Here is a 9,973-nt window from a genome sequence, read left to right on the forward strand (position 1 = left end):
TGAATGATTTCATTTTGAAGCAGGTAATTGCAGAGAAAGTGATGACTTTAATCAGTATTTAATTCTCTCGAGCAGGGATGGGCAAAACGGCGGCCTGATACTGTCCACTAGACTCCTAGTTACGTCGCGAGCTGCGTACATGATTTCAAATACTGCAAAATAATCTGTGACGCGTTTGTGTGTATTGTGTTTGTTTCTCGGGGAAACACTCACAAGAAACACTGGCTGTTGTTATGCCTGCTGTGACGTTAGGTTGCCTCTTGTAATGATGCTTTTACAAGCTTAAAAGTTGGATTTATCATCTGAATTTGGCGAAACAAGTTTAATATTCTAAAAACCAAGACTTTGTTATTTGAAATCAGATGAAAACCCTGCACTAGAGGAAAGGAAAACCCCCTAAAACCCCCCTTTCAGCTTTACCCATCAGGGCCCCACACGTGTAGCCCTCCTTGGCTGAACCTTTAGTCCACATGGGTACTGTGGGTATGGACATAAAAGGAGCCCATGTGGGACGTGAGGTTTATTGCTCCAATGAGCACCATCTGTAGCCCACCCTGATCCCAGTGGAGGCTCGCAGGAGGAGACATGTGTGGACGAACAGACAACCATTAACCTCTTTGGGGATCACATTGATATAATGGATATTAAGTTTAATAGATAATACATATTCATTATATATATTAATCAAACAACGATGGGAATCTAATTCAGAGTCAAAATCAATTTAAAATAAGCAATTGATTAAGCATGATAATCAAAAACACATAGTTACAGATAAAAGAAGAGACAACAAAGACAGAAGCAAAATTCAAGCATATGAAAGTCACATTTCAATACAGAAACTTTAGTCAGTTTCGTAACCAGATCAATTAAAATGCATTCACAACTAACATTATCTTTAAATTATTATTCAAACTTTGAATTTAAAAGCATTTAACAAGTGACATGTGTTCAGTGTTGAAGTCCAATATATTCCAAGCCCTAAGGTGCAGAAAACACAATGCCCTTTTTCCAATTTCTAAAGAAAGCATAAATAATATTGTGAGAAATCTTTGAAAACCGTATAACAATCCTCTGCTGGTCTGACTCAAAGCATTTTTGATCTATTTCATCCTAGATCTACGAGGCAGCAACAATGCCAGGTAAGTTTCTTAATTATTCGTGTACAAAAGTTATGTTTGAATTGATGAGAATTATCAGTAATTTACCATCCCTTCTGCTGAGCTGATCTCTGCTGTCTGATTTGTGCGTCTATCCTTCCAGATTTTGATCCCCTCCCTCACATTCCTGTGGTGGAGATGGAGTCAGAGGATGAAGAAGAGCCTGAGCCTCCTCAATTTCCTCCTAAGTGAGTACACACCACTTCTTGCTACACATTAACAGTGATTATACCGTCATATTTACACGTTAAACATGCACACATCAGTACAGGTAGAGAAGAGAACTGTAAACGTGTAAGGAGTTGACCTTTGTCTTTTTTTCTTGCTGCAGCGTTGTGAACTGGATAAAGCAAATGGTCCCTCAACCCCTTATACTGCCCCCTGGTGCCGTACCCTTAGAACCATCAACCAAGTCCTCCCGCTCTTCTCTGGACAAAAGTACATGCACACATACAACACAAACATTTAAATACACACCAGTTGACACATGTACCCACAGCGCAAACCTCCAAACACTGGCATGGACAGTCATAGCTTTCAACTTACTTTAGTAAAACATTCAAACTTTAAAGGGATAGTTTGGATTTGTAAGGCACTTATCCACATCGTTATCTACAGTACATGGCAGTTGGAAAAACAGAGACTACTGACACCAAAGCAAAGCAATGTAGTGCTGTGGAGGGGAGCAGCAGCAAAGGGTACTTTAGCCACTTAAAAGATGTCTTACACTATATTTAGAATGATTTCACCCTTGCCGTCAGACAGCCTTTCAGACGGTGAACTGAAAGTTGTTATCTAATCTATCTTCAAAGCGCAAGACAAAAACAGTCATTTTAGCCTGTTGAAAATGGAAGTATCTGGTCTACCCCTGGTCTTTAAGGTTAGTTTGGATTCACCCAAGTCAGATTATGACAGAAACAAACGAACATATCAAGACAAAAGCAGACCAACAACTTCTGTGTTCTGCCATATTAAATGACTGTTTTTATCAGTAGCAACCTTAAAAAGAGCAAAGAAGATAGCTTTAGTTCCTCATGTGTGTCTGACTACAAGGTTCACTTAAATTGAGGTTGATTTCTATACGTGTTTAAAATATGTTTAGCTACTGCCCCCATTTACAGCAGCAGATTGATAGCTTCAGTGCAGTAACTCCTGTCTGTTTCTCAAAACTATGGTCATGCAGATCTCCATTTACTTTTAAATCCAAATACACTTAGGACATATTCTGACTTTATTGGATGGATACTTGTTTTTGTATACTGAACTTCATGTCTTTCTCTTCTTACCAGTCTTGTCTCCACCACCTGAGTCTCTCAGTGGAATCTCATTGGATGCTGATGGCAAGGCCCCAAGGTACGTTTTGATCCCCCACTGTCCTTTATGATCACTCTTTTTTCAAATGACAACATTAAAAATACAATTAACAATCTCCAAGGGAATATTTTAATCAATATTAAATGCATGACTGAGATTTCTACGCAAACAAATCTTACTGATGTTTTCCTTTTAATGACCTATTATAATGAAAGAGACTGTAAAGTTGCAGTACAGTAAAATGTGTGTCTAAAGTGCACACAGTTCATTAGTTTGTCTCTCCACAGTATGGTTGGCTGGTTCATGGCAGGCCTGGGCCTGAAGATCCCTCAGCCTGCCGTTCAAACCAAAGATGATGCTCAGGTAATTCTTTTAATATCAAACAAAATAACAGTTCTTTCTTCCTTCTCTTCTTCTGATTTTTCAGCATGTTAATCTTTCTATAAATGTTTTTGTGTTGCTTTCTCAGGCTGTAGCTGAAGTTTTAAAGAAAGGTAAGTTTAAGTTTTCTTCACTACTCCTGTGTTTGCCCGCATGCCACAATTCACAGTTCAATGAAGTGGATCTCTAAATAACATCATATATTCCAGAAAGCGTGTTAAGTAACTGGAGAATAATAACACACATCTCTTTAATAACATGGGGTGGTGTTTTACTGAAGGCTTCGGAATATAATTATTTCTCCATTTTGAGTAACTCTTCAGCACCTTTGATAATATTTGGAAAGTATTTTCTGTTGAAGCACCGTCTTGTTTTTCCCCCCATAGTTTTTGAAGAGGTGTTTTGGTCGGACGATCGGAGCTTAACTCAGTCCCTCTTCTCCTTCTGTTTCAGGGGGGAAGGTGCTCCGAGCCCCTTAAACAGCAGGAGGAGACGACTGGGGGACGCTCTGATCAACACACACACACATAGAGATACACACATGCAGACGCACACAAGCAGACATATTGTACTGTTGGGAGAGGGGGGAGCTACAGGTGCTTTGCAACGTGCAGCTCTGAAACCGGCAGCTGTAAAATACTACAAGAATATAAAGATATGTTCAACTCACCTTACTGTACTAGATACAGTTTCATATGAATGTATTCCAACATAATATGTGTGCACTGTTCTATAACTTAAAGGTGTTCTATATATTCTATAGCTTATACGATAAGCTTTTGTCTTAGGGCTTTTAGATGATACATTTGCACATTTTCTGTGTGACACAGAAACATTTAGCCATTTATTTGAAACAACTGCAAGTTTCATTCACAACATTTTGCAGAAAGAACATTTGTATGCGATTTTACTGTGCTTTAACCTATGGCAATTTACACTTTATATTCATGTTGCCATTTTCACATCCATCAAAAGAACAATAGCAGTTTAAAATAATGTTGTCCTGGTCATTAACTTAAGAGGATTTCAGCATCAAATGTCCAGTCTTCATTTCCCAATTCACAGTAATCTTGAAATAATTAAATGGCAGCTATGTTTATTAATGCTTGTGTTATTTGTGGGCAAAGTATAAACTCTATCTGTATTTATACTGATGATAGGATGTTTAGATGAAATCTAATAATACTTTAACTTAATTATATCCTACCCCATAAGAATCTGTTAATTATTGTACTCTTCAGTTTGGGTCTTGATCATGTAACAGTTTGAGTTAGCTTCCATTAAGGTCGCACAACACAAATGTAAGAGTAGGCCTATTTTGATCCACTTGATCAATTTATACAGTCTTGAACTGTGAAATTTGGCCTCGGGATGTGGTGTTGTTTCAGAAGATTTTACGTTATGAAATAAATGTTCACTGTCATGGAGAGAAGTAGAAGAACACATTCATGTAATTACACACTGTACTGTAAGGATATACATGTACTGCAGGAGTAATAAAGATTCAATGTGAAATGTATTTGGTGGTCTTATCAATAACACCTTCCATTATCTCCATGCATTCTCTACACATAAAGATAAATTATATCTGAATAAGCTGCATTGCAAACCCTAAACCAAATCTCCAACATGAACCACAAATCAACGCTTGTCACCTTCCCGTAGCTTCATCCAAACTCAGGCCTGACATGGTACTAGAAGACGTGGACTCAGACAACGAGGGGCCGCAGAAACGTAAAGATCCGGCCACAGTCGCAGCCCCTAACCCATCAGTGACTACATCATCAACAAACACACAGCAGACACAGTCCAAGCCCGAGTCTGATCCAGCACCTTCAGACAGCGGGACAAAATCTCAAGAAGATGCTGAGACCCAGACGGGCCGCTGGACGCCGTTCATTGAAAACATCAAGAAGGAGGCCGAAGGTGTAGCTATGGCAAGCATGGAGGAACGGTAAGAGGGGTGGAGAACAAGAGGGTGGGGGTGGGCAGAGATTAAGTCTTTCATTATTTTTAAGTCAGATCCACAGGGTGCAAATGCCCCCTATCGTATCAAATAATAACAAATAATTGGAAGTAAGTTAACCCTTGTGAATCTATTTAAAAAAAGTTACTCTGATGTCCTCAAAGGTCAAAGTTATTTTTGTCATTCAAAAATAATAATATCAATTATTACAATAATTATATACACCACGAATAACTTAAGTAAAGTCCACAAAAATAGACAAAGTGTAGAGAGAAGACTCTACGTTACTGACATTTACATGCGGCCTGTGTTCAGTCTGCTGCAGGAGCGCTCAGAGATGGTGCTTATAGCTGAGGAGGTGGCAAGGACCACAGCTGAGAATGCCATTAGACAGATGGCCAATGAGTCCATCAAACTCTCCCTGGGGAGTCAAGACCTCCTGGATCAGGAGGACGAGGAGCCTGATGCTGAGTAAGAAGCTGTGCTCATTAGAGATTGGTGTGTTTTTTAATTTTGGCAATCATTGTGGGAAGTGATGTAACACTGCATGTTCACTGTGACCAGGTTGCAAGATCCACAAGAAGAGGAGAACGAAGTGGACCATCAAGGAACACAGTAAGAATTGAAATATGCAGTCTTCTCTGTCCTCAACCTCCTAGAAATCCCTTGTGTGATGAAACATGAACGAGAGAACTCAGTGCATTTAGATCCTTGACTGAGGGAAAGTAGCAACACCATAATGTAAAATATACTTAGTAGAACAACTGCGTCTGCATTCATTTGTAATTGTATGATATTACAGCCACATGGCATCTTTCAGAGCATAATTGAATCATTATTATGTTTGTATTTAATATGGTATAATATAAGCAGCATTTTAAAGTTGCATCGGGGACAAAGCTGATTTACATTTCCTTATACAAGCTTCTATGGGGTATGTTTTTCTCAAACGTGTGCGATGTGCAAAGTAACTAGGTTTCAAATATCAGATAAACAGGGCAACGTCCAAAATTGCCTTCCAAAGGTAGTTAATTAGAAGCATAAGTTAGCGTGATATGGAAAAAGTGCAGAAGCACAACAGGCCTACCTGCGCACTACAATAATAACGGTGATTTAGCTGTCGGTCTCAAATCCCATGGGTTCTCGTTATCTGATCTTTGCCGCGCGCTACCTCAGCATCACACTACCGTGCCATAGCAACCCCGGCTTCGCTTGGCAACACTCTTACCCCCCCCCCCAATCCCCTCTCAACGGTTCCCCCGGTAACAGTGTGCACCTGCTGCTGCGGTTTCACGTCTGGAGACGCAGGAAAATGATGGACGGAGATGTAATGGAAGATTTCTCATGTTGTTTTTCTAAAATCAGATAGTCTTGCTCGTGCTTTCGTTTCTCGTTGTTCCAGGACATTTATTTCGGCACTGTTATCGAATACCGCATGTGATAATTGACAGAGAAAGTGAGTATCTCGCGCTAACGTCGTTTTATGTAACACATTTGATAAGTTTGACCTATTATTTACCCTAATATAATTACTATCTTGGTTTAAAAAGACAATTAGCGCTTACATGCTTGTCTGTCAGGCTAACAACAGTAAACACTAACCACTGGCTAACATTGAGTAAAGTTAAAGCCTCCACATTTTTAAGTATTAATGAAAAAGTGGGCCAGTCTATGTAGATCATGTATTTGTGTTTTAATGGTTTCCGTTTTAACAATTATTTAGTTAATTATAGGAAAAAAGAGAATACAATTTAATTAATAAGCAGTAACATTATTATATAGCCTAACCATATAACCATCCTAATGTTAAAAAACGTCTGTGGACCTGGTTATGTGGACATGTTATCTAAATGTGTTACATATGTCTGCTGCATACTTCAATGTATTTTAAACTGGCCCAAATTCAGCCAGACGAATAGACGTAAGTTCTATCAACAAGTGTTAGTACTTTGGGGAATTTCGGTCTGTGTCAGGCCCGGTTCCAGAACAAAATGACCTAACACCCTCTAGGGGGGGTCACCTCCACTAGGGGAGTCCAGGGGCATGCTCCCCCGGGAAGATTTTTTAAATATTGAAGTTAAAACCATCAATCTGGTGCACTTTGAGAGCAACATGAAGAGATCTATGTGCTCTTTGCTTGATTCATACCTTCCCAGTCCCTTATCACGTAGCCTATAAGAGCATGGCGCCAGTTGTTGTAGCCAGTTGTGAAGGCATCTGACTTAGCCTACTTGAACCGAAATGTCTACGTGCATAGCAGAAGATTGCATCTTTTTTACAGGAATATTCCAGCCAATCTCTGTTTTGAAACCATGAGCTGCAAAATGAGCACCTTACCCCACTGTACAGGCGAGTTGGGTACTTTTTTAAATATACCTGGGCAGGTTCTGTTTTGCCGAGGTCCTCTGACACTTGCGGGCTGCCGAGGGGTGGCGGTGTTTGGGGCAACGAAGACAGCTGCGGCTGCTCCGCCTCCGTGGGCGAGTCAAGCATGAGTCCCCATGATCTGAACTGTTATTACCTGCAGTAGATGCAGTGTTACTGCTGGCGATAAGGGCTGGTTGTTTTAACAATTTTCTGATGTCCATCATTGACTGCTGTGTCAGCACCTTGCAGATGCAGATCTTCTTCTTCTTCTTCTTCTTCTTCTTCTTCTTCTTCTTCTTCTTCTTCTTCTTCTTCTTCTTCTTCTTCTTCTTCTTCTTCTTCTTCTTCTTCTTCTTCTTATTACTACTATTATTATTATTATTGTTATTATATATGTAATATTTTTCACTTTTCATTTTTTTTTTTTTTTTACTTTTCATTTTTCAAATGAGGGTGTGCGTAATGACTCAACCTTATGCACCCCCGTAGAACCTGGCCTGCGTATGAGATATCTTGAAGTGCAAAATGTTCATCCTGTATTATGGTGGGCTTTCAGCTCAAAATGTCAGTTTTTTTAATCCTAGTTCATGAAATATCCAACTATTTTGTTACCTTTCGTGTCCTGCAGAAAGGAGCAGAGCATTTCTGAGGAGGCCGAGGAACCGACCATTAAGGAACCAGGTAGAACCAGGTTTTTTTTCTTCTTAAAATTGACAGTATAGTCCCCTCGAGGAAATATGATTGTTAAGAGTGACAAAAAGTATATAGCACGTTTAGTCTAAGCATAAACTTTCTATAATATTTCTATATTTTATTGAACCTTCACATCTTATTAACCACTCATCAAGGCAGATTTACGTATATTACTATAATAATATTACATCTAATGACATCTATCATTAAAAACTATTTAGAGCCAAAGGAGCAAGCGAAGCCACAGCGGTCGTCCCCCTCCCCACCTCCAAAACCTGAACCAGTTAAGATCCAAGAACCTGAGTCAGAGTCGGAGCCAGAGTCGGAGCCAGAGTCGGAGCCAGAGTCGGAGCCTGAACCAGAACCAAAGACAGAGACAGAGACCCGGGAAGCCAACTCAGGAGCTGAGCCCATCACCCAGCAGCCGCAGAGGGCAAAAGAAGACGATCAAAGCAACAACGCTGACAACGCTGCTGAAAAAGTAATGTACACCTGGTGAACATGCACAGTGATAAATGTTTTACCTCATATACGACTGCAATACAGGTAACTCAGTTATTTCTAAATATCGTTAAATCTTCTTGCTAATTTCCAATTTCATTCTGTTAATGTAATTCATGTATTGAAGTATAACAGTTAAGGAAGGCTGAGATAAGGTTCCCTAAATGGAAATACATTATTTTAAATATTTAGCCCAAGGCTCATTCAAATGGGGAGCTATTATACACAGATGTGTGATTCTTTTTGATGCCATATGCCATATCCAATCTAAAGTGAAGCTCAACACTCCCCAGCCATTCATATGCTTTGTGTTTTCTTTTCTGTGGAAGGAGGAAGCTACTGAGGACGGCTGTGGTGGTACGTTCTGTCCTATTTTGTTGTTTCTTATTTTGATTTATACGTGACTTTGGCTAATTAGCAGTTTCATTCCGGCATGCCTGACTGGCTGGTTGTGCTGTGTTAAACTCACAAGCTGCTTATCTAACTGTTGTTTTAACTTCTCTACATCCGCATCCTTTAGTGTACATGTCGCCTGGTGTGTGTAGGCCATGGTTACTATTCCTCTTATCGTTTCTCGTTCATGACCTTTAAGGGAAACTAAAATGAAAACAAGGGGTAGAAAATATTCTCAAGCCAATAAAAAAACGATATCCTTTATTCAACTTAAAATAAATGGAAATGATATGACTGGTAAGTTAGAAGTTAGCAATAGTTAATTAAAAAAAGTTATTTTTTGTATCTATAATAAATCACATTATGTTCATTCCTTGTGCACTCAAACCCAGAAATGGAACACACCTGTTGCATTTGCTTTACAAATAATGTCTCTTGTCTTGCACAATCAGTCCATTCTTGTACAATTAAATAACAAGAACATCATTTATACAACCTTTATTTACCAAATAGCTGCATCTTACACATAACACAACAACATTAGACAGTAGGTACAACACAGAACTAAATACGTTTTATATGCAATAAAAACAGAAATATGTAGTTGTATTGTTGGTACATTTAAGTAATGCAGCTTGCATGGACCACTTTATTTCTCCTTCATTTAAAAATAATTATAAGAGATAAAGGTGCTTGAGTGTAAGGCCTTAATGAAAACAAAAAAAAACGTAAACTAAATACAAAAAAGATAAACCTTTCCTAGAAAACTGAAACTTTCAAAACTGACATTGAAAATGTAAAAATAAAATAGAACCAAAAATTCCAAACCCATATTACAACCCTGATTCAGGAAAGACTACATTGCTGTTTGACTGTCTACTGAAGCCCTCTCCCACCTTGCCTATATCCTGCCTGACTGTCTCTGAACTGTCTCCTCTACAGCTCCAGTCAGCTGTGATGCATTTAAGAGCTGCCTGATGCGCCTTCCTCAAACCTCCGAGTGCCTGGGCAACATCAACGCGTTCTTCAAAGAGAACGGCATCTCCATTCCCAAAATACCCCCTATGCCTAATCTACCCACCCAGCTCTCTGACGTTACCAACTACTTACCCTCCCTCCCCCCTGAGTTGCGCCAAGAGCTCTCCCAGATCCGACTGACCCAGGTCCCCCGAAATATCGCCCAGACTCTGACCGAGCT

General features: G+C 39.5%; 1 long non-coding RNA gene across 1 annotated transcript; it reads left to right on the top strand.

Annotated features, from left to right (window-relative positions):
• The first annotated feature begins 6,142 nt into the window (after window positions 1-6,142).
• LOC104953702 (uncharacterized) lies at window positions 6,143-9,819 on the top strand. Its single transcript, XR_799255.1, has 5 exons — window positions 6,143-6,277; window positions 7,817-7,869; window positions 8,103-8,362; window positions 8,712-8,739; window positions 9,718-9,819. It is a non-coding gene; the product is annotated as an uncharacterized lncRNA (long non-coding RNA).
• The last annotated feature ends 154 nt before the right edge of the window (window positions 9,820-9,973 follow it).

The sequence above is a fragment of the Notothenia coriiceps genome, unplaced genomic scaffold (genome assembly GCF_000735185.1).
Source record: "Notothenia coriiceps isolate Sejong01 unplaced genomic scaffold, NC01 NC01_scaffold00022119, whole genome shotgun sequence".
NCBI lineage: Eukaryota > Metazoa > Chordata > Actinopteri > Perciformes > Nototheniidae > Notothenia > Notothenia coriiceps.